The sequence below is a fragment of the Cervus canadensis genome, chromosome 12, assembly GCF_019320065.1.
Source record: "Cervus canadensis isolate Bull #8, Minnesota chromosome 12, ASM1932006v1, whole genome shotgun sequence".
Classification (NCBI taxonomy): domain Eukaryota; kingdom Metazoa; phylum Chordata; class Mammalia; order Artiodactyla; family Cervidae; genus Cervus; species Cervus canadensis.
The window spans coordinates 8099187-8122807 of NC_057397.1; the positions used below are offsets into that span (position 1 = coordinate 8099187).

The 23621-nt window shown below is 57.6% G+C and overlaps 1 protein-coding gene across 2 annotated transcripts in view; it reads right to left on the bottom strand.

Annotated features, from left to right (window-relative positions):
• Positions 1-23621, bottom strand: part of SLC45A4 (solute carrier family 45 member 4) — a 65922-nt gene that overhangs the window by 40258 nt on the left and 2043 nt on the right. The window lies entirely within an intron of this gene.

A 23621-nucleotide genomic window follows, 5' to 3' on the forward strand; every position in this document is an offset into this window, starting at 1 on the left:
GTGCTGGAAACCACTGAACTGTCGAACAACACAGAATTATTTGAATTACGGTCCATGTGTCAAGTGAACACAAAATGGCCAAATGTTTTTAAAGTGAAGAAGTATGAAATATATTTGAGAAATGTTCAAATCAAAATTAGTTCTCTTAAAAGGTCAGCATTTTGGTGAATGAAGGGAAAACACACAGCTTTAGTCTGGGATTACATTCATTCTTACTAAGACCATCAAGACAACCAGCAAGAACATCCTGCAGCATTCTGCAGTCACCGCCCCCCCACCCCCAACACACACACACCTGAAGTCAGCTGAAGGTCAGCGCACCACACCAGGGATGAGTCATGTCTGCACCATTCACAGGACTGCCAGGCGCTGCTGAGCGACCAAGACTGTGGTCTAAAGGCACACTGCAGACCTTGTGAAGTCTTTCCACCCCTCCTAAGCCTTCCCACTGTCTCAGTCACCGATGGTTCTGTTTTACCAGGAGGAGGGCGTGGTCCTAGGATTCTGGGGAGCCCCAGTGCAGGCGGGCACAGGGGAGGGCCCACTCCCCTCTGAGCTCAGGATGAGTGCATGGGACATCACCCGAGGCTAAGGGGAGGGAGCCTCCCAGAGGGCATCAACCAGACTATCAGCTCAGGAAGCTGCCCTCTGTCTTGAGCAACCCCTTAACCTGAGGGACCCCAAGGATCTGTGATGAAGAAGCCCGCTTTGGTACCTGAATCCTCCTGCTGTCTGGAGAAGTCTGCGACTCAGGGCCAGTGCTTTCCTGGGGTCACCGGGGCTGACGCGCTCACAGCAAGTGGCATGATCACCTGTGGGATTAATCCCGGCCATCCCGACTCCATCAGAAATGATTTCTCACAGCTGCAGTCCTCTCAGTAGATATTGAAAGCCTCAGAATGTAAATACCCTTTGATCCTGCAATTCTGCTCTTTGGAAAGCAAAGCCTGTACAGTCTGTGGATCAACACCACTGAGAAACCTGCTCATGTAAAGGCAGATCGATTCTGACACAAACTCCATGTTGTGGGATTACCTGTTGACGTGGAAATGTGCCTAATAATAGGCACAAAAGGCACATTATAAATCAACTATACATAATGGTCCCATAAAGTTTTTTTTAAGGTATGCATGCAGAGAGGAGCTTTCTGGTGGCTCAGCCATAAAGAACCTGCCTGCCAATGCATGAGTTCAGTTCAGTCGCTCAGTCGTGTCCGACTCTTTGCGACCCCAAGGACTGTAGCACACCAGGCTTCCCTGTCCATCACCAACTCCCAGAGCTTGCTTAAACTCATGCCCATTGAGTCAGCGATGCCATCCAACCATCTCATCCTCTGTCATCCCCTTCATGCAGGAGACGCAGGTTCAATCCTGGGTTGGAAAAATCCCCTGGAGGAGGAAATGGCAACCCACTCCAGTATTCTTGCTTGGAAAATCTCATGGACCAGAGGAGTCTGGTGGGCTACAGTCCATGAGGTCGCAAGAGAGTCGGACATGACTGAGCGACTAAACAACAACGCTGAATGCAGAGAAGGGGTATTCTAAGTGATTCACCATTATATATATATATATATAGTTATTGCTTCTATATGACCCAAAGTTATTTCCTAATTTAGTTTCCCTATCCAAACTTCACGTAAGAGCTTGATATGTGGAATGACATTCAGGACTGTTCTACAATGAAGCTGAATCTCAGATGGTCCAGAGAGTGCTGACACAGGCTTGCAAGGCCAGGTAGACCAAGAGAGTTGGATGGGGATAAAGGGTGGGGAGGCAGGTCTGCAAAGCCAACTATGGACTCAGCTCCTGGCAGGTCCACTAAAAGACTCAGAGCTGATCACCAAGGACCAGCTCAGAAGCTCTTCCCAATCTGTCATCAGCAATAAAGTAATTGAAGACTGTTCACCCACCAGGAAAGCAGCAGGTCCCTCGCAAACAGTCCGGTACATGGACGCTACCCCTCTGTCCTGTGTCGCTGGTGAGGCCCTTCACTCAGCGGCTACTCCAGTTTCCAAGCACAATCACAGGGCTTTTCGCCGACAGCACCTGTCACCCCTCCTGGAGCTCAGATTTCGCTCTGCCGCTTTATTTATTTAGCCTTCTCCCCACTGGACTGACACCAGGCACCCATCCCAAGCTGCATCACCGCCTGCTTTGTTCATCACGGATTCTCCCACAATGCACTGCACGCAGGGGTACACATGGCCAGCCTCCACTCCCAAGCATAATGCCCATGAAGGAGTCAGGGATCAACACTCTTCTCTCCAGGCCACGAGCAACAAGACAGAAAAGCCCTGCAAGGTCTGAAACAGATCCACCTGGGGTTGAGCAGCTCTCATGCTTGTCTAGCACCGTGCCCCTCCTGAGGCCCAGATGGCACCGGACTTCCCAGGCCAAAGCCCGAGTTCAAGTTTCTCAGCTGCAAACACCAACAAGCACCTTTCTCTCCCACTCATTAACCCATGGGTGCTGACATCACCTGGGACTAAGTGCTGCCCCCTCCACCCAACAACCCAGAACTGGATTATAGCCTGTGAGCCAGCAAAAGGATGCTGCCTCCAGACACAAACACAGCACCGGGAAACAGAGTCTGAGCCGGAAAGGAGGCCCACGGTCCCCAGACATCTGCCAGCCATGTAAACACTGGAGGAAGGGCGAGGCGGGATTCCAAAGTGTAAATTTATGAACACACAGCACTGACCACAGAAACTTACCAGTGATGATGGGTTTCCAGATGCATTAAAAATATAAGGGGACTTCCCTGGTGGTCCAGTGGTTAAGAAAAGTGTTGAAAGTGTCAGTCGCTCAGTCGTGTCCGACTCCCTTGTGACCTCACAGACTGTAGCCCTCCAGGCTCCTCTGTCCATGGGAATTTTCCAGGCAAGAATACTGGAGTAGATTGCCATGCCCTTCTCCAGGGGACCTTCCTGACCCAGGGATCAAACCCGAGTCTCCTGCATTGCAGGCAGATTCTTTACCGTGTAAGCCACCAGGGAAGCGCGCCTGCCAGCGTAAGGGACGCAGGTTTGATCCCTGGTCCGAAGATCCCACAAGCCGAGGGGCAGCTAAGCGACTGAGCCCACACTCTAGAGCCCACGAGCCACAGCGAGAGACGCCACCGAGGCGAGCAGCCTGGGCAGCGAGAGGGGGCCTCGCCCAGCAGTGAGCTCCCAGCGCAGCCGAAGACGCGGCTCTTTTCTTAAAGTAAAAAAAAAAAAATGTGTTTTCTCATTGTAAATAAGCTTGTTTTCCTATCCAGATTTCTGTGTACGTGTGTTCTACCAATTAACTACTTCTGCAGTTCTATTTCTTCTTCTTGGTTTTGTATAAAAGGACAAAAATGAAAAAGTTGGAATTCTTCCGAAACAAATAAATAAATGTAAGGGGTACAGAGTTTCTGTTGGGGGAGAAGAAAAAGTTCTGGAGATGACAGCGGTGGGAGGCATACCTAGAAAATGACCTGGAGAGTCACGATGGCCAGAAATGGAATTTTTTTCCCCTGCAGAAACTCAGTGCATCCCCCAAACAATTCAGTCAACCATCAACCTTTTAAACACGGATTCTGCAGCCCCAGGGACACTGGGGCGTGGACAGGGTGTGCACCTGTGTGGCCGCAGTGAGGAGAGCAGGAAGATGGGCTCTCGGCCCCGCTCAGGCCACAGGCAGCGCCGTGCGCAGCGCAGGCTGAGTCAGAAGGAGGGACAGAGAGGGAAACGCTGAGGCCAGGGAGGAACAGCGAGTCAGCAGCCGGAGAGAGTCAGCTGACCCAGGAGGAAGTGCCTGGTCCCGACTGAGGTCTCTCCAGGGCAGAGGCACCGCCCACCAGGCACCTGCCCTCGGGCCCCTCCAAGGAGAACCCGTCCCGGCACACGTCCCCACGTCCCAGCCTCCGGCCCAAGCACAGCCCGCCTAAGGCCCCTCTGCCCCCACCGGCCTGGACCCGTACCCACCCTGGGCTCCCAGCCCCTGGTCACTAAGGCTTAACTTGCTTCTGGACCTGCCTCTCATCAGAGCCACACGAGTCCCCACCTCTGTCCCTGAACAGAAGCCGCAGGACTCACCTCCACCCTGGACCTCCAGGCAGCAGGCAGGGGCAAGAATTTGAGGGTGCTTGGTGCTAAGGCCCCAGACACCCTCCCAGCCCCAGAGGACATCCCCACCTCCTACCTGGATGCTCAGAGTCGAGAGGGGCTGCTGTGTAGCAAAGCGGGCTCCAGAGAAGACCCAGGAAGCCACTCCTTCCACCGAAAGTAACAGCCTCAGGAAAGTTCTTTAGTACATTGTCAGAGTGCTTTCCTTTAGATCTTAAACCTCCTGACCACCCATAAGCAATACCACTTTCTGCACATTCTTGTTACTTCTATCATTTTTTCTTTCCTGCACACTGCTGAGTCTTTGAAGACTGCATGGTGAGGCCAGCTTCCCTCTGAAAGGCAGCAGCTCCACTTTTAAAGGGACGATTCATAAAAACCGAGGGCTCCATGTACAAAGTCCGCGTTCCTGAAAAGCCTGCCAATCATAGAACGAGTAACACCTGAATGTATTACAAAACCAGCTCTCGGCGCCAGGTCTCCCCTCTCCCAGTGCATGCCAGCGACAAACAAAAAACACAAGGATAAAGACCTCTTTACCAGAACAGCCAACAGGATTCCATCTGTTAACAAAAACTAACTGTTGCATTAAAGGTTGCAAGTTCAAACACAATCTGGCTATTGTAAGCAGTGCCTCAGTTTATCAACCTAACAATGACTCTCTTTCAAAGACTGATAAAGCTCTCTGCAAATAACTTGCCCTCCAGCATTTTTAAGATACTTCACAGGATAAATATTAGCTTGGGACTTGCCTACATGAGAAGTGAAAGCTGCCAAAGAAGCAGTTTTACAAAGGAAAAGAAGAAGAGACAGCAGCAGCTGGAGGGGAGCAAGTCGCCTCACCCTGGGTCCCCAGGCCCCGGGACCCCTGCAGCCCATCCTGGGCCACTGGTGATCAGGGGCAAGCGCCAGGCGCTCACGCAAACCACCCAGCAGACAGAAGGAACTGGAAAACAGAGTCAATTAAAAGGAGATTTTAAGATGATGGTTGAGATAAACGTGAACAAGGAGCGTTACTTCTCAAATCTGATTTAAACTTAATTTCCTGACAGACAGGTGAGTCTCCTGGTGACCAGATGCAGGCAGCAGGGGGAGGGTGGGCCATGAGGGCAACACCCAGGGACCCCGTGGGTCAGCATCCCGAGGGCCAGGCCCATGACCAGCTCCAGACTGCTCCTCACCCTGACTTCACCTGGGGCAGCTTCACGTCTAGTCTGTCAGCGTGCCGCTCAGCAGGGACAGGACGCCAAGTCACAGCAGCAGCTGCCGCCCAGGGGACAAGGGGCCCACGAGGGGAGACGAGAGCCTCGCCGGCAAGCGGGCGGCTCAAGGAGAAGGGCTCCCCGAACCTGGTGGGGAAGGAGACTCAGCCAGGGTCCCCCAGACCTGCACCCCGACATCTTGGCTCCTGTGACGCCATGCTTCCGAGATAGAGCAGGGCAGCCTCTGCATGGAAGAGGGGGTCAGCATCCCGCGGGCCCAAACCCCCTGGAAGCAGCTGAGCTTCTGACCTCAAGGTGGGAAACGGAGCGCAGACGTGGGTGCCGCCTGAAGCACGTGAGCAGCCTCCGCCCACGGACCCCACCTGGAGAGGCGGTCACACCGCAGCAACACAGGCCTCTGGGCCGTGAGGACAGTTCTGGAAACCCCCCGCCACGTGTGTGCCAGGGGAGGCGCCGGGCAGACACTCAGTCCTAAGGACCCCAACCACCCAACACCGGGAACCAGCTCCCTGAGAATCTGAGCTACTGGGCAGGCTCTTCTCTGGGCGTAGATGGCCCAGAAAGACAAGAGGGCACTCTAATGATTACGACACTGTTGGCTTTATGAGGGTTTTGACCCAGGGTTGTCACTAAAAGTGATAAAGTTATTACAAAAGCATAAATTTAAGGATTCTACTCGGTTACCAGAACCAAGCGCAGCCTCTCTCTATAAAGGCAGGCACAGAGCGGCTGACCACAACCTCCCCTGCACGGTACCTGGTCAGGTACCTGCCTGCCGCTAGGACGACCCTGGGATGACCCTCGAGGAGGGGCAGGCTCAGAAAACAGGAGAGCGGGGCGGGCAACTTGCCAGCTGGGCAAGGGACTCCCTCTGACCCTCACACCCCCACTTCCAGGTGCCTGGAGGGGACGGACCTGGCCAAGACCACGAGGGAGCCTGTGTCCATGCTGCCCGCCTACCAGGAGCCGCAGGCAACGGGGCTGGAGGTCTTAGCCGTGGCTGCCACAGGGTAGGGGCTCCCCCCCTGCACCGTGCCCACCCTGTCCCTTCCCCTGGCCCCTCACAGGGACACCCAGGCGTGCACCACCCCGCAGGAGGGCTCTGCGCCTGACCCGCGTGCTCGCCTGTCTGTGGCTGCAGCCCGAACACGCGGCCACAGCTCTGGGGCCAGCGCTAGTCTCCGCGCCTCCTCAGGCCCCGGGGTTCCCTGCAAGCAGCACAAGCTGGATGAGGTGGGGATGAGCAGCCTCCACCCCAGTCCAGATGGCCTCGCCCAGCCCGGCAGGGCGGCCCCGGCAGTGTGAGCTGGCTCCACATGGACCCAGCACCAGGCAGCCGGTACCCGGCATCATCGATAAGTCACCCGAGCTCTGTTATTTTACAGTTTGCTACATCCAAACCCCAAAACCTCACCACCAAACGACCCTCCAATGTCCTGAGCTGTATGCAGAGCCTCGTGGGGGTGGGGAGCCAAGCCCAGGACCCCCAAGGACACCATGAGTCTCTGTGCTGAGAAAAGCTGGGGGCACTGAGTGCTTACCCCCTCGAGAAGTGAGCAGTGGCCCCCTCCGAGCAGGCTGATGTCTAGGGCACCCCATCTCCTGCCAGCCCTAGGTTGTGGGCCCCCTCGGGCTTCCCGCGCAGCATCCTGGGACCAGCGCCCCCCGGGACACATGGGAGAGGCGGGCGGCAGGAGAGACAAACGAGGACACCAAGAAGGCCTCGGGTTCCCCAGAAATGCCAGGTCGACACCAGCTCCCAGTCTGCCGAGGCACTCAGGGCAATCTCGCAGCCCCGGCCAAGTGGGCTTCATCCCCTCAGTGCACAGCCACAGGGATCCTCCCCGACAGCCTCTCCGAGGCTCAAAGGCAGAGAGAGGCGGCCAGGCAGACAGGGATTTGCACTCAGTTACAGCCCCGGCAGCAGCGTGAGGTCAGGGCAGCCAGGAGGAAAGGCCACGGCACTTGACGGTTGGCGCCCAGCACACGCGTGTCCATGCAAGGCAGCGCCCCTGCTGTATGGTCACGCACGTGCGGCCTGCACCTGAGCCAGGTACCAAGGCTGAGGATGGCGGTGGTGGGGCGTCTCCTGTGACCTCGATGAGGGCTGATGTCACGCCGCCATCCCTGGCTTTGACTATGGCCACAAGTGCTTGCTTCACCCTGGGACTCAGTGACGACACTGACTTTCTGCAGGGCAGTCATGAAAATGCTGAGGTTCGAAGATCCCAGGAGAGCTGGGCGCCCAGCGTGGGGCCCTGATGCGGCTGGCGGGCCGCAGGGACATGGGCAGGCGCCGGCCGGCTCACGGCACACCCTGGCACGCTGGGACGGAAAGTTGGCCAGGGCTGGCGAGGATGTGTGGTGTCTATAAAAATGTTCCTCCCGGGGGAGCCTCTGGAAACAGAGACTCCGAGATACTTTCATTCTTTTCCTTATTTGCCACTCTGAAAAATAAGCTGTTCTTCCTATTCTGAAATGGAATATGGTCAAAACCTTCTCCAGTGAACAATGACCCAAAGAAAAAGGTCACCAGATCCAAAATATGTCTCGTTTGGCCAGGGGCCCGAAGTAACTCTATTCTGTTTATTTGGTTTCTCTCCTGGGGGATAAAAGCGCAATCCAGCGCCAAGTTGGCCTCTGCTCGTCCAAGTCCTGCGAAGACGCCGAGACGCAGGAAGCTCCTCGCTCCCTCTGGCGGGTCCCCCTGGGCGCAGCCCCCGCCCAGGCCCAGGGCTCGTCTCTGTCCCCAGGGGCCTCACAGGGGAAGGAGTCAGCGCTCTTTCAGCTCCGGCCACCCAGTGTGTCCCTTCCATGCGCTGACCCCCAGCCAGGACGACTGCAGGGAGCAGGTGCCCCGAGGGGCAGAACCAGAAACGCGGCTGTAACTGGGGCTCAGCGTCAGCCTGGCTCCACAGCGGGCGTCCCCCACCCCAGGAGGCTCCCTCCAAGCGCGAGCTCACCATCCCTGGAGGTCCAGCGAAGAAGGGACCACGGGTCCCCACCTTCCCCACCCCGGGTCCTCGGCCTGAAGGCTTCCACAACAGCGGCCGCTGGGACCGTGCCCAAAACCCAACATCTCAATGGGTCTTCCTAGGTCAGGGACCCACCTGTCACTCTGAGCTCAGAGCCACAGCCTCACGCATGGCCGGCCCTGCCAGGGCTGCAGCGCAGGCCATTCCCATGTCCGTCCACCCCTCAGTACAGCATCACCGCCTGCCTGTCCAGGGCGACGGGCCCGTGGTGCGGCCCAGACCCGTGTCCCATTGTCATGCACAAGGACCGGCTTCCGAGGACTTGCTCCCAGGGTGTGAGCCCCACCGAGCCGCCAGCCCCCGTTCCATCCTGCCACTCTGCATCCCCTCGGCACCCTCTGTGCCCACGCTCAGACAGTGCGCCCCAGGACGCGCACACCCCAACACAAGGCCGACAGGCGAAGGGGAGGGGAGTGGGCAGGGGCGGGCACAGACGCTGAGGAAGCAGAGTCCTGAACGCACGGGCTTGTACACACTTCCTGAGGCCCACGCGGTGGAGCCCAGGATGTGTGCAAGCGTGAGATTTCAGTCTTCCCCAAACAGTCTCTGAAGACGCTCCATCTTGAGTTTGAGCAACGCTTCTAGAACCAGTGAGGGGGCTTTTCAGCCCCTGACGTCAGTCCACAAGCTGGGTGTCCACAGCGTATCAGGACACACCTGAGGCCGCATGTCAGCCTGAAGAGGCAGCGGGTCCGGCGGTGGGGGTGTCACATGGGGGAAGGTGGGTGGGGAGACCTAGGGGGCCGTCTTTCTGGGCTTCTCCTGAAGGAACACTGCCTCAAAGGCACAAGGGAGCCCAGCTCGGCTCCGGCCCTTTGGGAGGCCCTGGGAGAGGGGAGTCTGAGCTCATGGTCCCTCTGGCTTTCAACTCTGGGCCAGAAAGACGGGGCTTGGGCACAGACAAGGAGGACCCACAGAGGCTAGTGGCAAACGCCCCTCTGCACCCCCGGGGAGCTCCTAGGCTGGGGAGGGGGCAGCCTCCACAGGCGCTCACTGGAAACAGACCACAGCAGGACACATAAGCATGCAGGCTGCAAAGATACCTTACTGCACCTTTACAGACTCCTAAACCAGCTTAAAGCCTTTCCAGAATAAGGCAAACATAAGCAGAGTAAGTCACCGTTCCCAAGCGAGCGTTTCCCCATCGGGCGCAAGGCAGTGACGGCACGAATCTGCAGCGGACCCAGTTCCTGCCCACTGTCCCCGCGGGAGCAGGCCCAGGAGACCCTGCTGTCCCCTTAGCAGCAGCCCTCCTGCGACACCGCTGTCTTCCCCCCGTGCACACCTGCCCCCAGCAAACAGAAGCAACTGCCCTTCACAGACCGCTCACACCTGGGTGCGGCCGGCCCTGCGAAAGCACCATCCTGGCCAGCTGCCGGGGGTGAGGTGCCCCTCGTGGGGTCAGCGTCCGTCCCTGGACACTGAAAACAGCCCAGAGGCACAGGGCAGACGGGGAACCAGGGCCGCTGCCCGACCTGACCAGCCGCTGCCTCTCTCCAGGCTGCGGGCACTGTCCCTCCTCCCCCACGGCCACCAGCTCTGATCCCGCTCAGAGGGCACCACCATTGAAGGACAAAGGCCTGCAGGGCCCGTGGGAAGCCTGTAAGTGACGGGCGAGAAACTCCGCACACCACCTCACTCTCTCCTCGACACTAATTTTAACAGGGAGAAGACATAACCGCAGCTACAAACCTGCCCTGGCGGATATAATTTACAGCGTCATGACTCAGCTGCCCTGACGGCTGATAGGTGAGGTCACCTGGAGGTACGGCGGTGTTTGCACAAGGGAGCCGGCATCCCGCAGGGCCAGGAGAGCAGGCTGCGCACCGCCCCCGGGACCACCCGCCCTCCTCCGAAGCCCACTGAGCCCCCCAGGGCTGGCCCCCTGGAGCACCCTTCGTGGTGCGCCTGCACTCCCCGTGTCTCCCAGGGAGCACGGAGCATCCTTGGGAGTGGCAGGATGGCCAGGCTGGCACAACAGCCAATTAAAGGCAGTTAACTACAAATAGGAAAATTATGTATTTGGTTAAAGAAGTTATTCTTTGGGGCATCTGGTTAAGTCTGTCAAGAAAACACTTTGGGGAACTTCCCCAGCGCTTCCACTGTGGGGGGCATGGGTTCAACGCCTGGTCAGGGAACCCACATGCCGGGCGCTTGTGGCCCCCCAAAAAAAAAGAAGGGAGAAAAAACTTCAGACCATAAAAGGCTCACTGTGCGGCTTACCACACCACCCTCCCTGAGGGCTGTGGCGGGCGCACGCTGGGCCTGGGAGTCAGGCTGGCAGCAGCCCGGGTGCCTCTGGGCACCAGCTGGCTGCTGCCCACAGGGCCCCAGGTGGGATGAGGCCCTCGGTCCCACGCTGCCCCACCCTCTCCTGTGCTCACAGACCCGACCCCATGCTCGTGGCCCAGCGCAGGGGACACAGTGGACAGCGACACATCCACCTGCACACACTTCTGCTCACACGTCGCCCGACTCCATGGCCCTGGCCAGGACGCACGGCCCAACGTGCCGGGCCAGCCCAGCTGCCGGCCCCCGCCAGCTTCCTGCCCAGCCGCACAAGGGCACGCGCTCCCGCCCCCAACCCGGGCGTGCATGGGCCCGGGAGGTCCCATCTCCCACTGGAGCGCATCCGTCCCTCCCGGGAGCCGCCAAGCCTCTCCCTGGTGTTGCATTCTCATGCTTCATGTGGGTGCGTCATGGCAGCTGAAACTCTGAGCGGACCTCCTAGGTGCCAACTACTGTCCACAGAGCTTTGTGTGCGCGAGCTTGCTCTATCCTTGCAACAGTCCAATGCGGTGAACGACGTTCTTAGCCCCAGTTTGCAGATGGGAAAACTGAGGCACTAGGTTGCTTGCCCAGAAGCTGCAGGATGGTGACTGCTGGGCCCTCATGGGGACAAAGAGCAGCCCAGCCAGCGATGCTGCGTCCCAGCGCTGTCGTGAGCCTGTCAACAGTGTCGCTGCTGGGCTGGGAAAACCAGCGGGAACTGGAGGGGAGAGGCCAGAGCCCTGTTCTGGTCTTGCTTTTTCGTGGGAACCCTCCCCCAAACTCAGGGGTCAAGCGGTCGCGGAGACCTGTGGCTCAAGGGGTGGGTGGGTGGGAGGTGAGGGCCAAGCAGGGGCCAGACTGGTTCCTTTCCAGGCGGAAATGGAAACCTGGCCAGATCAAAAGTCTTTAGTTCAAAACAACCTCTATTTCACCTTTCACACAGGGCAGACAAGCATGAGAGTGGAGCATAAAGTCACAAAGACGTGATTTGACTTGCGGCTTCCTGTGAGGACGGGATTCTAATCTTTAGGGCTGCAGACGGGGTAACAGATTGCTGAGAATTATCAGGGACGGCTGTGTGTTCTTCATCTGAAGAGTATGAAGAGGTGGTGCTATAAGCATGGGGGACTCCAGGTTTTCCCAGCTGAGAGGAGATGGGCTGGAAAGGATCACATGGCCTGTCTCGAGAGGAACTAAGTGGCCGCCTGCCAGAGACCAGCGGGGTCCCTCTGTAGAGGGGGTCTGGAGGAGGCCCATGGGGAAGGCTGGAGAACACCCCAGGCCCTCCTGTTCTGTGAAGCAAACAAGACTCAGCGGAGGAGGCCGCCCCCCACTCCTCTGAATCAGGAGCCAGCCAAGCAGGCCCAGTGGATGCCTGGCACTGTAGCTTCAGACCCTATGTCACGGTCCTAAGAAACACCGTGTCCCTCATGTCATCAATGAAAAGGAGCTGGTGGGGCAACTAGAACCCGGGACACCCCCTCAAGGAACTTGAAATAAAATACATGTTACGATAGTAGTAGACTGTCATACACATTACATACGTGTGATTATGTGTGCTATAGTATGTTATACTATGCAGTTAGATAAACAATGTTACACACATTGTTTAATACACACACACAAAAGACAGAGTGTACTGTTCTGCCCAGGACTCCCCAGAGGGCCTCGAGTCCTTTATACTATGAAACTGCACAATGCAGCTGCCCTCAGGATCCATGCACGGGGAGCCTGCAGGTGCAGGGGGCCCACTCCCCAGGCTGTGACACATCTGGCTCTGGGGTCACCACATCAGGGGCGGCACAGTCAGAAATCTAACCCGGTGCCCCTCTTAAGACCCTCTCAGAGCTGACACCAGGGCCCCTGCGAGCTGCAGCTGAAGGCCTGATGCTTCCACTGCGGCTTGGCTGGGAATTCCACCCGCCACCCCGAGCCTGACCTCAATGTGACACTGCTCAACGCTCTTGGACAACCTTGACTCTCGGAGGCTCTCGCTGCTAATTTTAACTACCCTACATTCCCCACAAAGTGAACTGGAGCATCCTAACGTCACAGGCACGACAGCATCCCCGGCAGGGGCTGTGCCCACAGCTTCCAGGCTCTCCAGGGCCCGGGATGGACGCCTGAGTCTGCTGGGCAGTCGCTGCTCTTGCCCATCACGGCAGCTAGAAAACCACCAGCCATCACCTGGGGGCTGGTCTCCAGCCAAGGCCAGAGCTAGACGCTCCAGGAGACGGAGCAGGGAGCCCACCTGGTGGGTCCGTGACCTGTCTCCAGACAGGGACTTTTGGCCCACACCCTAGGGGTGCCAGGAGAGCCCTAAGTACCCCGTAACGCACACCTAAGACGGTGTCTCCACATTTTTGTGAGAAGGAAGTCCATACCTTTCAGCAGTCTCAGAGGATCCATGGCCCGACTGGGTAGAGAGCCACCCTGGCTGGGGGACAGGGAGCAGGGCGCACACACGGTCACTCAGCCGGTCAGGGGCACTGTTGCCGTGATGTGGCCGTTACATCATCTTCTCATAGCCATTTAAGGTCAGTCCCTCCTTTTGTAATTTCCTTTAGAATGTAGTTGAGCAATTTAGACGCAAACAAACAAAAAAGGCAGATGAAACAGAAACCAACAAGGGCACCCCTGATTGTTGTGGAGCTGGGGGTTTTATGAAACAAACATGGTGACAGCAGAAAGATCAAACCACACTTCCTGGAGCTGATCCTAAACGAACAGACAAAAGTACAAACCACTGTGAGTAAAACAACCGTCATTCTGTCAAATGCAATAAAGTCAGCCTGGCGAGCCCTGACGTCTATAGAGGAGTCCTGAGTAAATGTTATTTACTTGGCTCACCAGGGTGATAATGAGCTTGTTTTGAACCTTCTGTATGTTGTATTAGCTCATTCATTTAGAAAAATAACCCAGGACAGACAGAGCTGGGGAGGGATGAGTGAGAAAAAAACAGGTCAGCAAAACACGGGTCTCACGTTTCATAACCAAACACAAGCCGTACTCCAGATAACACTCTAATCTGATCTGTACACCGACTTCAAACGAGGAGTCTGGGCATCGCAGTCTCCCTCAGACATGGTCTGGCTCTTCCTTCCACACCCGGCTCCAGGCCGTCTGCCAGGCGCTGCACCCCCAGTTCAGAGCCGACCCAGGCCAGGTTTTCTTCCCTCATCCAGCCTCTCACCGCACCGCCAGCGCACACGCATCAGCCCTGGCACACATGCATCACCCCAGAGCACACACATCAGCCCAGAGCACACGCATCAGCCCCGGCACACACGCATCAGCCCAGAGCACACGCATCAGCCCCGGCACACGCATCAGCCCCGGCACACGCACACACACACCAGCCCAGAGCACACGCATCAGCCCCGGCACACACACACCAGCCCAGAGCACACGCCATCAGCCCCGGGACACACACACCAGCCCAGAGCACACGCATCAGCCCCGGGGCACACACACCAGCCCAGAGCACACGCATCAGCCCCGGGGCACACAAGCATCAGCCCAGAGCACACGCATTAGCCCCGGCACACACACATCAGCCCAGAGCACACGCATCAGCCCCGGCACACGCATCAGCCCCGGCACACATGCATCAGCCCAGAGCACACGCATCAGCCCCGGCACACACGCATCAGCCCAGAGCACACGCATCAGCCCCGGCACACACACACACCAGCCCAGAGCACACGCATCAGCCCCGGCACACATGCATCACCCCAGAGAACACGCATCAGCCCCGGCACACACGTATCATGGGGCTCAAACTGCCCTCAAGTTGTTCCAAGGCTGCCCTGCAGATAAGGAACGGAGCCCGCCTGCAGCCCTGGGGAAGGAGGATGTGGCCTGTGCACGAGGGGCCTGAAGCCCCAACCCCACTCGACCTGGGCTGCTCAGGACGCGGCCCAGAACCCAAGCCACCGTAAACCCACAGCTGTCAGCTCCCACTCAGACAGCAGGCGGCAGGAAAGTGGTCCCACAGGCAGGCGCCCACACTTGACCAGGCCCCTCCGTGGAAGGCCACCCCATCTCCAACAGACTCTTTGCCTCACGTGGCCCCCTCACTGCTCCTCCCGGTGCCCCGGGCCCATGAGTGGAAGGCTCTCAGTGGCGGCCAGGCCCTGGGTGGGCTGTCACCCCCACTGCTGTGTCCCTGAGCCCCGCCTGCCCCCCATATGGACCTAACTCCCCTGGCTCTGCCTGTGGGTGCCACCTGCTCCCCACCACCAGCAGGATGAGCCGGATGCAGCCAGACCACCCACCTGCCATCACCCAGGGCATCGAAGCTGGCAAGCCCTGCGACTCCCACACGAGTATGAAGGAGGGACTCTGAAATGCTTGGTCAACTGATCATCACATCAAGACAAAACCCATCAGCCTTGAAACTGACTCTCGGAAGCAAGACGGTAAGCAGGAAGTGTAGGCAAATCCGGGTCGTCCGCATGCCCTCAGGACCCGGAGTGTCCCTGAGACATCAGAACCGGGCTCTGGGCTCCCAGGCGTGAGGAAAACGGAGCCTAACGGCAACTCCACGTAAACCGAACGTGCAAACCCTGTTTAACGTAAGAGAACAACTCACCTACTGGTATCGTATCTACAAGACGGAAAAAACACATGGTGCTCACTCTACAGAGTATGAGATGGAACTGCAAAGGTGCCACGGCAGCCGGCCTCGTGTGTTCCCTTGGGGCTTAACTTCCAGGGGTGTCAGGAGAGGGCAGTTATGCTGGGAAAGGAATATTGCATGCGTCAAAGACTTGCAATAAAAAAAAAAAAAAAAAAAAAGAATGTGAATCCAGACAAGATCTTCCTGGGGTGGAAATGTGCAAAAAAAAAAAGAAAAAGAAAAAGAATGGTTTGAAAAAAAGGTTGAAAAAATCCTGGTTTTGGGCTTAAGACCAGACTGTGGTAAAAATAAGACTCAGCTAGGTCAAACTCTGACCAGGAGGACCCTGGGCCCATGGGCCAGCACCTTGGGCCTCCCCTGCACCCTACCACGGTGAGGCATTCCACCAGGCCAAAAGGCACAGCCTGCATCCGCCCTTGAGAAACACAGGTGAGCAGTCCGGTCGGGGGTCACTGGACAAAGGTCCCAAACACCCACTACAAAGCTACCATTACCTGCCTGCCTTTGCCCACCGTCACCGCCCTTGCCAGCCTGGGCCCAGCATGTGGGAAGCTCCCTTGGGAGCCAGTTGTGAAGGACCTATCTCCGGGGGCAGCTGGGGGATGGGGGGCAGGCTCTGCCTGACAGGTGGGCAGGACACAGGGGCCCTGCCGGCCCCAGTCAGGACCCATGGAGCCCCAGGGGGGCTTCTCCAGTGAAGGCACGCATCAGCACTAGTGCCCCCGGTGAGAACGTCCGTCATGCGGACAGCCGTGGCATGCGGTGATGACCCACACCCCATCCAGTGGGGCTGGCCCAGCCGGACCCAGGGGCCTTCCCGGACAGCACCCCCCACAGCCTCTGCTCCAGCTCCTCTCTGAAGAGCCCGGGGAACAGTACCTGATCACATCTCCCAAGGTGTTGAGCTGTTCTCAGATGTGAAAACCCCCCACCAAACGGAGGACTTTAACTCCCTAAGCCCATGAGCACACAGCCCCAGCCCTCCTGGAGCCTCAGGATGATAAGGGTAACCCGGGACACCACCGTGCCCCCTCATGTCAGCCAGTCGGGGAATGAGCTGGTCACACCCGTGACCCTCCCTCACCGGGCTGTGCTGAACTGGGAGCTTGGGGTTTTCAGTTAGGGGAGCCATGGCCGGTCCCTAAATAGAAGGACTTCTCATGTGAAAAATGAGGCTAGCCACTCAAAGGCTGTTTTAAGTTGAAATGTTATCAGAAGCTGTGAGTGTAAGCGGCCGGGCTCTGAGCCAGGGCCGGGCCTGATGGAGCCCCGCCCAGTCCCCGACCTGCAGCCGTGTGACGGGATCCAGGGCAGAGAGATAGGTCAAGAGCAGCACCTTCCCTCGGGGACGCAGGGGAGGACGCGGGGGACAGGGCAGGACCCACCGAGCAGCCTCAACTTGAGCCTGGTCTCCCGAGCTGCCTGGGCAGGGGAGGGGAAGGGATGCCCACCACAGTGGGAGCATGCAGGGACCCTGAAGAGGGCAGCTGGGAAGCCAGGCCAGGAGAGCGGCTGGGTGGGCAGGGGGCTCGGGCACTCCATGCCCAGTCCAGGTGCCTCGCTGCACACCGGCTGAAGGCAGCTCCTCTCCATGGGCCCAGCCACGGTGGGCACAGCACAGCGCGTCTCTCCGCGGCTGAGAGGACCGGAGAAGTCCAAGGACGCCACGCTGGCCAGCAGCACATCACGCCCTGTCCCCTGGCCCCTCCAGGCCGCGCCGTCCAGGCTTGGCGGGGCCTCCTCCCCCGGCACGTCTCTGTGGCAACCTGGGCGGGTCGTCCCTGATTAAGATGGGCTCAGCTGGAGGCCCACCCCACCTCCACCATGCACAGCCACGGCGGCGTCCTCCCGCCTGGACAGTCGGGCTCCTTTTCTTCCTAAGCCAGCTGTGAGGGCCTCCACTTCCAAGAAGTCCTCCCTGAACAGGCTCAGGTGAAGGTGACAACGACCTGGAGCGCTTGGCCAGCACTGCGGCCCTTGTCTGTGTACCCTTCTTCAGCTCTCACCTCTGCACAGAGGAGAACTGCTTTTGCATTTCCCACGGTCCCTAGTAAGCTTTCCAGCAGAGGCACTCAGCTAGGAGACAGAACGCCACATGGACTCCTTAAGCTCTCTGGGCCTGTTTCCTCAACCACAAAGTGGGGACACCACCCTCCTGTGCAGGGTGGTTGGCAAATTCAGAAGTTACCTCGGAATCTAGGCGGCACCTCGCACAGAACCTGCCCACGGTCCCCACACACAGGCGCCTGATAAAGATGCCCGGGGCCCTCCCAGGGGCTGTGAGCACCCACAAACACTCAGAGAGGATGGGCGGTGCCTGGGCACATGGGTGCCACCCAGTGACCCCCATGCATCAGGACTACTGACAGCCCCCCAGGCTCAGCTCACGTGATGGCCTCACTGAAGATCCGGGTTCCCCCCCAGACAATCCACCTGGTGGTCTTACAGCTGCCCCTGCCCATGTCATTTAAGTCAAGAGCACAGAGGACTTCCGCCAACAGCCAGCGGGGTTGGCGGGGTGGTAGGAGCAGTCCTCCAGCCCTCTCTCATGGAGCCGGCCTGCCACGGGGCAGGCCTGAGACCCCAGACCACATCTGCTAGAGGGCTCCAAAGACCAGGCTGAGCTGGGCGGGCAGGAATAATCCCCGGATGGACAGGTTCTAAGGGGCCACGAGGAAATCCACGTTAAAACTGGTAAACTTTCCCCAAACCGTGTGGAAACCAGCCAGAAAGCACAGCCTGCGCTCCAGGCTCCGGGCGCTCCCTGCTGCTCAAGGCGGAACCAAAGGCCTATCTGACCTTTACAACCACAAACTGCCGCCTTCCACGGGCTCTTATCCGCACACAGCCTCTCTGCAGAGGCGGCACCTACGGCCGGGGACTAACCGAGGACTGAGAGTCAGCTGTCTCTGAGACCCGGCTGGCGGCAGCCTGCCCACCCGCCCCCACGCCGCTCCTGCCTCCTCTTCTGTTCACAGCATCGGTGTCACCACCACTGTTCACCCATTGGGAGAACGGTCCCCACTCTCACCTGCATTTGGTGAGCGACAAGCATTTCACCCTGTGAAAATGTACTGATGTTTTCCACACACTGTCACAGCACAGGAGAGCCAAAGTCATGTTCCCCAGACTTCCAGAAACACGTATATTCATATGGGTGGAGGCGCCCTGCACCCCGCACCCCGCACCCCCAGGGCTCATGGCCACGCAGGAGACCCAAGACCTCAGGCCCCGCACCCTCATTGGTGAGGTCTAAGCTGAGCTCGCGGGCTTGGCCACTTACTGTGTGGCTTGGAATAAGTTGCTTGACCTCTCTGTGTGTGCCCCCTTCTCCTCTCTGTTACACATAGCACAGCCCTGGCCGCATGGTTAGAGGAGGAGCTGAGTGCTCCTCCCAGGAGGACCCAGCCCTCAGGGCCTCCTAAGTGCCCACATCATGCTCCCCAGGTCCTAACACAGGGGCCGGAGCTCCGAGTGGTGGGCGGCTTCTGGGTCAAGGCCACCCGGCCGGGGCTGGACCACGACCAGGCACTATCGTGTCTCTGCTGCGGAAGGCGGCACAGGGCCCCTCCCGATTAACCCTCTTCAGAATTAAGAACACTTTCAACGTCTGAGTAATTTGAGGATGAGCCAGCTCGATGTGTTTTAAACAGCGCTGAGCCTTCTCTCAGCTGCCCTGTCCCACAAGGCTTGCTGAGCCCCATGCCGGCAAATCCAAGAACATGCCGGCCTCAACCCCACAACCCTGCCCTGCACCGAGTCACAGCTGACTGCGATGGGTGCTCAGAAGGGGGGCGGGGGGGCAGCGCCGGATGCCCTGGAAGGCCCGGCTCCCTCTGGCAGAGGGTGGTGTGCAGGCTGTGAAGGCGAGGCTTCCAGCCGCCGGCTTTTACTGTAAGTAACGTGAGGACCCCAACGGTGACGCCAGCACCCCAGCTCCCCGAGCAGGACGGGCATGCCAAACCCCTAGGTGTGGGGTCACCTGGACACCCTGGTTTCCCGTGAGCAGCCCAGGCCTCTCTCTAAGCCCCTGTGGCAGGGGCCCTAATCCTTTAGTACCGGGTCCAAAAGGCCAAGAAGGTGTGAACGTGGATCTGGGCACAGGGGTCCCCATGGGGCGGGGGAGGCGGCACGGCCTGGCCCACCGCCTCACCACCGGGACACACTCCAGGACCCCCGGATGGGGCTGCGGCCTTGCGCCTACCTTCCCTTATCTTTAGAAACCAAGGCTCTGCCTCACAGTCCGAGGACACATGTTGCCCACGTTCAAGGTGAAGCATTCCTAAGCGGATTGCCAATGGCTGGACCTGAGGACACGAGACGGGAGGACGGCAGGCTGACCCACATGAGCAGGGTCCGCAGAGCTGGGAGAGCAGCCAGCCTTCATGCCCAGCATGAGCACCAGCAGCGGGGTCCCCTGGTCACTTGGAACCTCCCCTATGTCACAGACTGCCCGCAACACAACGTTCTACAGCCTCCAGCCAAAGCCTGTTCTGGTCAGGGAGGGAAGGCAGAGCAATCTGCTGAATTACTAAACTTGCTGTCATATCTAATATCAACTGGGTTTTAAAGGCTAAACACAGTACATGTTCACGTTTCGAGGGCATCTCCGGCTTACCTAGGAGAAGGCCAGCCCGGACTTCTAGTGGCTCTGAGGAAGGTCTGGAAACTGACGCCAGCACCACCCGCTTCCTAGGGAGAGGCCCTGCTTCCCAAACCCCAACCTGCCGGGCCCCTCTGCACCCCCAGCCCCGGGGCCCTTGCCCTGGAGACCAGCAGCGGCACACTCTCCTCCCTGCCGACACTCTCACTGGGCCCGAGAAGGGAGACTTGCAGAGTAGGCTGATGGATTCCGCAGCGGGAACAAAAACCTCTTTAACTCACAGCACTAGTCCATAGGCTTGCATTTTAATCCAACCGAATAAAAATGCATTGTCACTAACCAAAACACACTCGTTTATGAGCTGCACCGTCTTGTGCCCTTTAACACAGTCCATCTAGGAAACATGCAGTCAAATATCCCAGCACACGCAGAGGGGCACAGAAGGCACCATCTAACAGCAGCCTGCCGCTCCATCCCCCGGCCCGGCCCAGCCACAGAACAGCACTCTACAGCTGCAAGCAAACGTGCAAACGCCAAGCTCCTTCGGGGTTCTCGGGCGTGGGAGACTCTGAGTTCACAGATCCTCGGCGTTATCCTGTCTGTGACAGGGGTCAAGTCTAAGGCCCCCCCCCCCCCAACAAGGTCACCTTCACACTCTCCCTTCCTCAGTCCCTGTTGGGAGTGGGGGTGCTGGCATCAGGGACAGGGGGATAATTTCTTTAATAGAGGCGCTTTAAAGGGACCCAGCCAGCTCTTTAAGACACATTCTGCCTATGTGTAGTTATCAGGTAATTATCAAGACCAACAATACATTTCTGCTTCTGTGATCAATTTTGTACTGATATTTACAGTGCTAAAAATCTCTCCTGGGGGACCTGCGTGGCGGTTGGGGATCCATCTCCTGGTGTGTGTGTGGGGGGGTGTGAGTTCAATCCCAAGTCAGGGAACTAAGATCCCACATGCTGTGAGGCAACTGGGCCCGTGTGCCGCAACTGCTGGGCATGTTCAACACAACCATAAAGAAACAGCACCGAGCCTGTGTGCAGATGCAGCCATAAATAAATAAATACTTTTCAAAAATTTCCTCTGGATTAACACAGCTTCATGATCACAGAAATGTTTTAAACTGCAGTTTAGGTATACTCTGGTGACAGAGGAGTGTGAAGAATGATCAATAAAAGGCTTTCAAGTATAAAAGTGCATGACATTAAAATTCCACAAGGAAAGATGGGGCAGACATACAAGAGGAGGAAGAAAAGACACATGTGTTAAAACTGTTAACAACAGCTTGCTCCTTTTCACACAGGGTGAGGGTGAGCTATCAGATCATGAGAGTGTTTAGTTATTTTAAATGAAAAACTCAAGATGGCAACTTAAAAATGTGCCCATAGTTTTTGTTATTTCACAGAACAGGGGCAAGAAAGTCTGAAGACCTCTGCTTTAAGGGACGGTCACTCTGAAGCAGCCCTAACTTAACAAGTGATCACAGTGATGAGAGGGCTGCCTTCCAGCCCCTCAGCTGGTGCCCCCCTCGCCACCCCCCACGTCCACATCCCAAGCTCATCCCCCAAACCCCTCCCCCCAAAATAACTGATGGAAAAACACTCCTCTTTCCAAACCAAAATTCACCTCTGCTTTCGGATAAATGTATTTTCCTAAAATGGTGATTAAAATGTTGTTTGTCTAAAACTGTGCAGGAAGATCTGTATGTAAAATCTCGTCAACCACGACATCTGGACCAGAATCCACTCTCTTCCAATCCCTCTTTATCTAAGGGTCTGCTATGGATTTTGCACTTAAGACCTTCCTTTCTTTCCAATGGGAAGAATTTGGTCACCAACCAATTCAATGAGCTCCAGGATTCAAGGGTGAAACCCCAGGAGAGACCCTCCAGGAAACTCCAAAAACTGCAAACCAGCTGACACAGAATCCCAGGCTGGAAGGTACTTTTTGAAGGCAGCACAATAAAGAGCCTCTCGGGCACTGGTTCAGGAATGCGGCTTCCCTCACTGCCAGCGAAATCCTGCAACAGGTTTGGGAGGATGCAAACAACAACGGCCCAGGTGGAACAAAGCCTCCCTCACCTGGGCTCAGGGCCAGCAGAGTGGGGGAGTGAGGCCAAGGCAGCCTTGCTCAGTAACTTGAAAAGGCTCTGCAAACCCTCTAGCTGTGGGGGGATCCCACTTTGGGAGAGCCAGCAGCTCAACCCTGCACCTGGGGGCAAAATGCCTGGCAGAGCACACACCCTCGTTTGGGGGCTCCCTGCAGGCCCAGCTATGGGCTCCGGCGACCTGTCTTCGCTTGAGGTTCCGAACTAGCAGATGAGAACTCAGAGCCCTTCCCTCTAACCCTGAGGACCTGTTTCCTTTCCCACCATCTCTAGCAGCAGCAGCTTACCCCCAAGATGAGCGAGCTCAACAGAGGACCCAGACAAACCACCGCCCGCGCTTCTGGGCGTCACATCCGTGTTGAGTGTCCGGGCCGTGTCCCGGTGCTGCTGCCGACCCGGGTGTGAGGGGAACACTGTCGGTGCCCTAAAACAGCAGGAATCATGCTGCCGCCCTGCAAGCCTGCGGCTCTTAATCTTCTTAAAATGCCTCCTCTGAAAGTCACTTGCCGAAGCAGCAGCTTCACAAACATTACGAGGCCCCCAGTGAACGTTTCCAGGGTCACCACCACCTAAGTGGCAGTGGGTTGAAAATGACGGCCGTGTAGGCTGGTCTGAATGCAGGCAGGGAAGCTTCCTTTGCGCACACGTTCAAATGTCCACAATCTCCTAGTTAGCTGGAAGTGCCTTACTTCACAAAGGGTTAGCATTTCATACTCTTAAAAAAAAAAAAAAGCCACTCGAAGCACATTTTGAAACTTCCACGTTAAAAAGATCCTTGTTCATTGATTTTGGTGGGATAAATAAGCTAATCTAAACAAGGGGACCTTGTGCGGGCAGGGGTGGGGGAGGGGCGGTGGGGCTGGCCTCGGCCTGGGCGCCCCTGCCCGGGGGTCCTCTCCCACCTCCTTTCTCTACAGCCGCTCTTCCTCTGGGAGGCTTTCCCCCTCTGGTCAGATTCCCACTCTGCAGAGCTAAAATCTCTCAGGTTTCCTGGCTTGGAGATGAAGACAACCCTCCTAATGGGGTTTCACTGAGTGTCTCTTCATCAGTGGAATTATGTTGTGATCAAAAAAAAAGAAAATCTGGGAAACCAGAGGAAGCGAGCGAGGAGCAGCACCCTGGCCCGTCCTCAGCGGGGACTCGGCTTCCAGCGTGTTCTGGCTCCACAAATTACAGACAGGGCTCTGCCAGGGGTGTTCCCGGGGAGGGCACTGCAATTTGGGGTTGTCTGCCACCTACTGTGCTCACCAGTCACCCTCACTCCATGCCAGGCCGACAGGCTGTTAGTCACGAACCACCCCTGCCGGCTACACAGGGCTGGGCTGCTGGGCCCCACAGGACGAGCAGGAGAGGCCAAGAGGGTGCAGACTAGGGGCAGGAACCTATGGGCACCGCGGTCAGGACACGCCAGCAAAGCCCGACCCCAGCGAGGCCGTCCACTCTCCTCCCCACTGTCCCTCTGACAACATGGATCAAACCAATCCAACACCAAGCAGCCTGAACGCCGGCGAAAATGCCTGTGTGTGCTCTCCTCCACTGGGGATGGGGGAGCAAGCGGCCGTTGCCGCAGCCCCTCCTCCCCCGCAGACCTGCAGGGCGGACTCTTCCGGCTCTCCGAGAGGCCAGGGTCCCGGTGCCAGGCTCCTC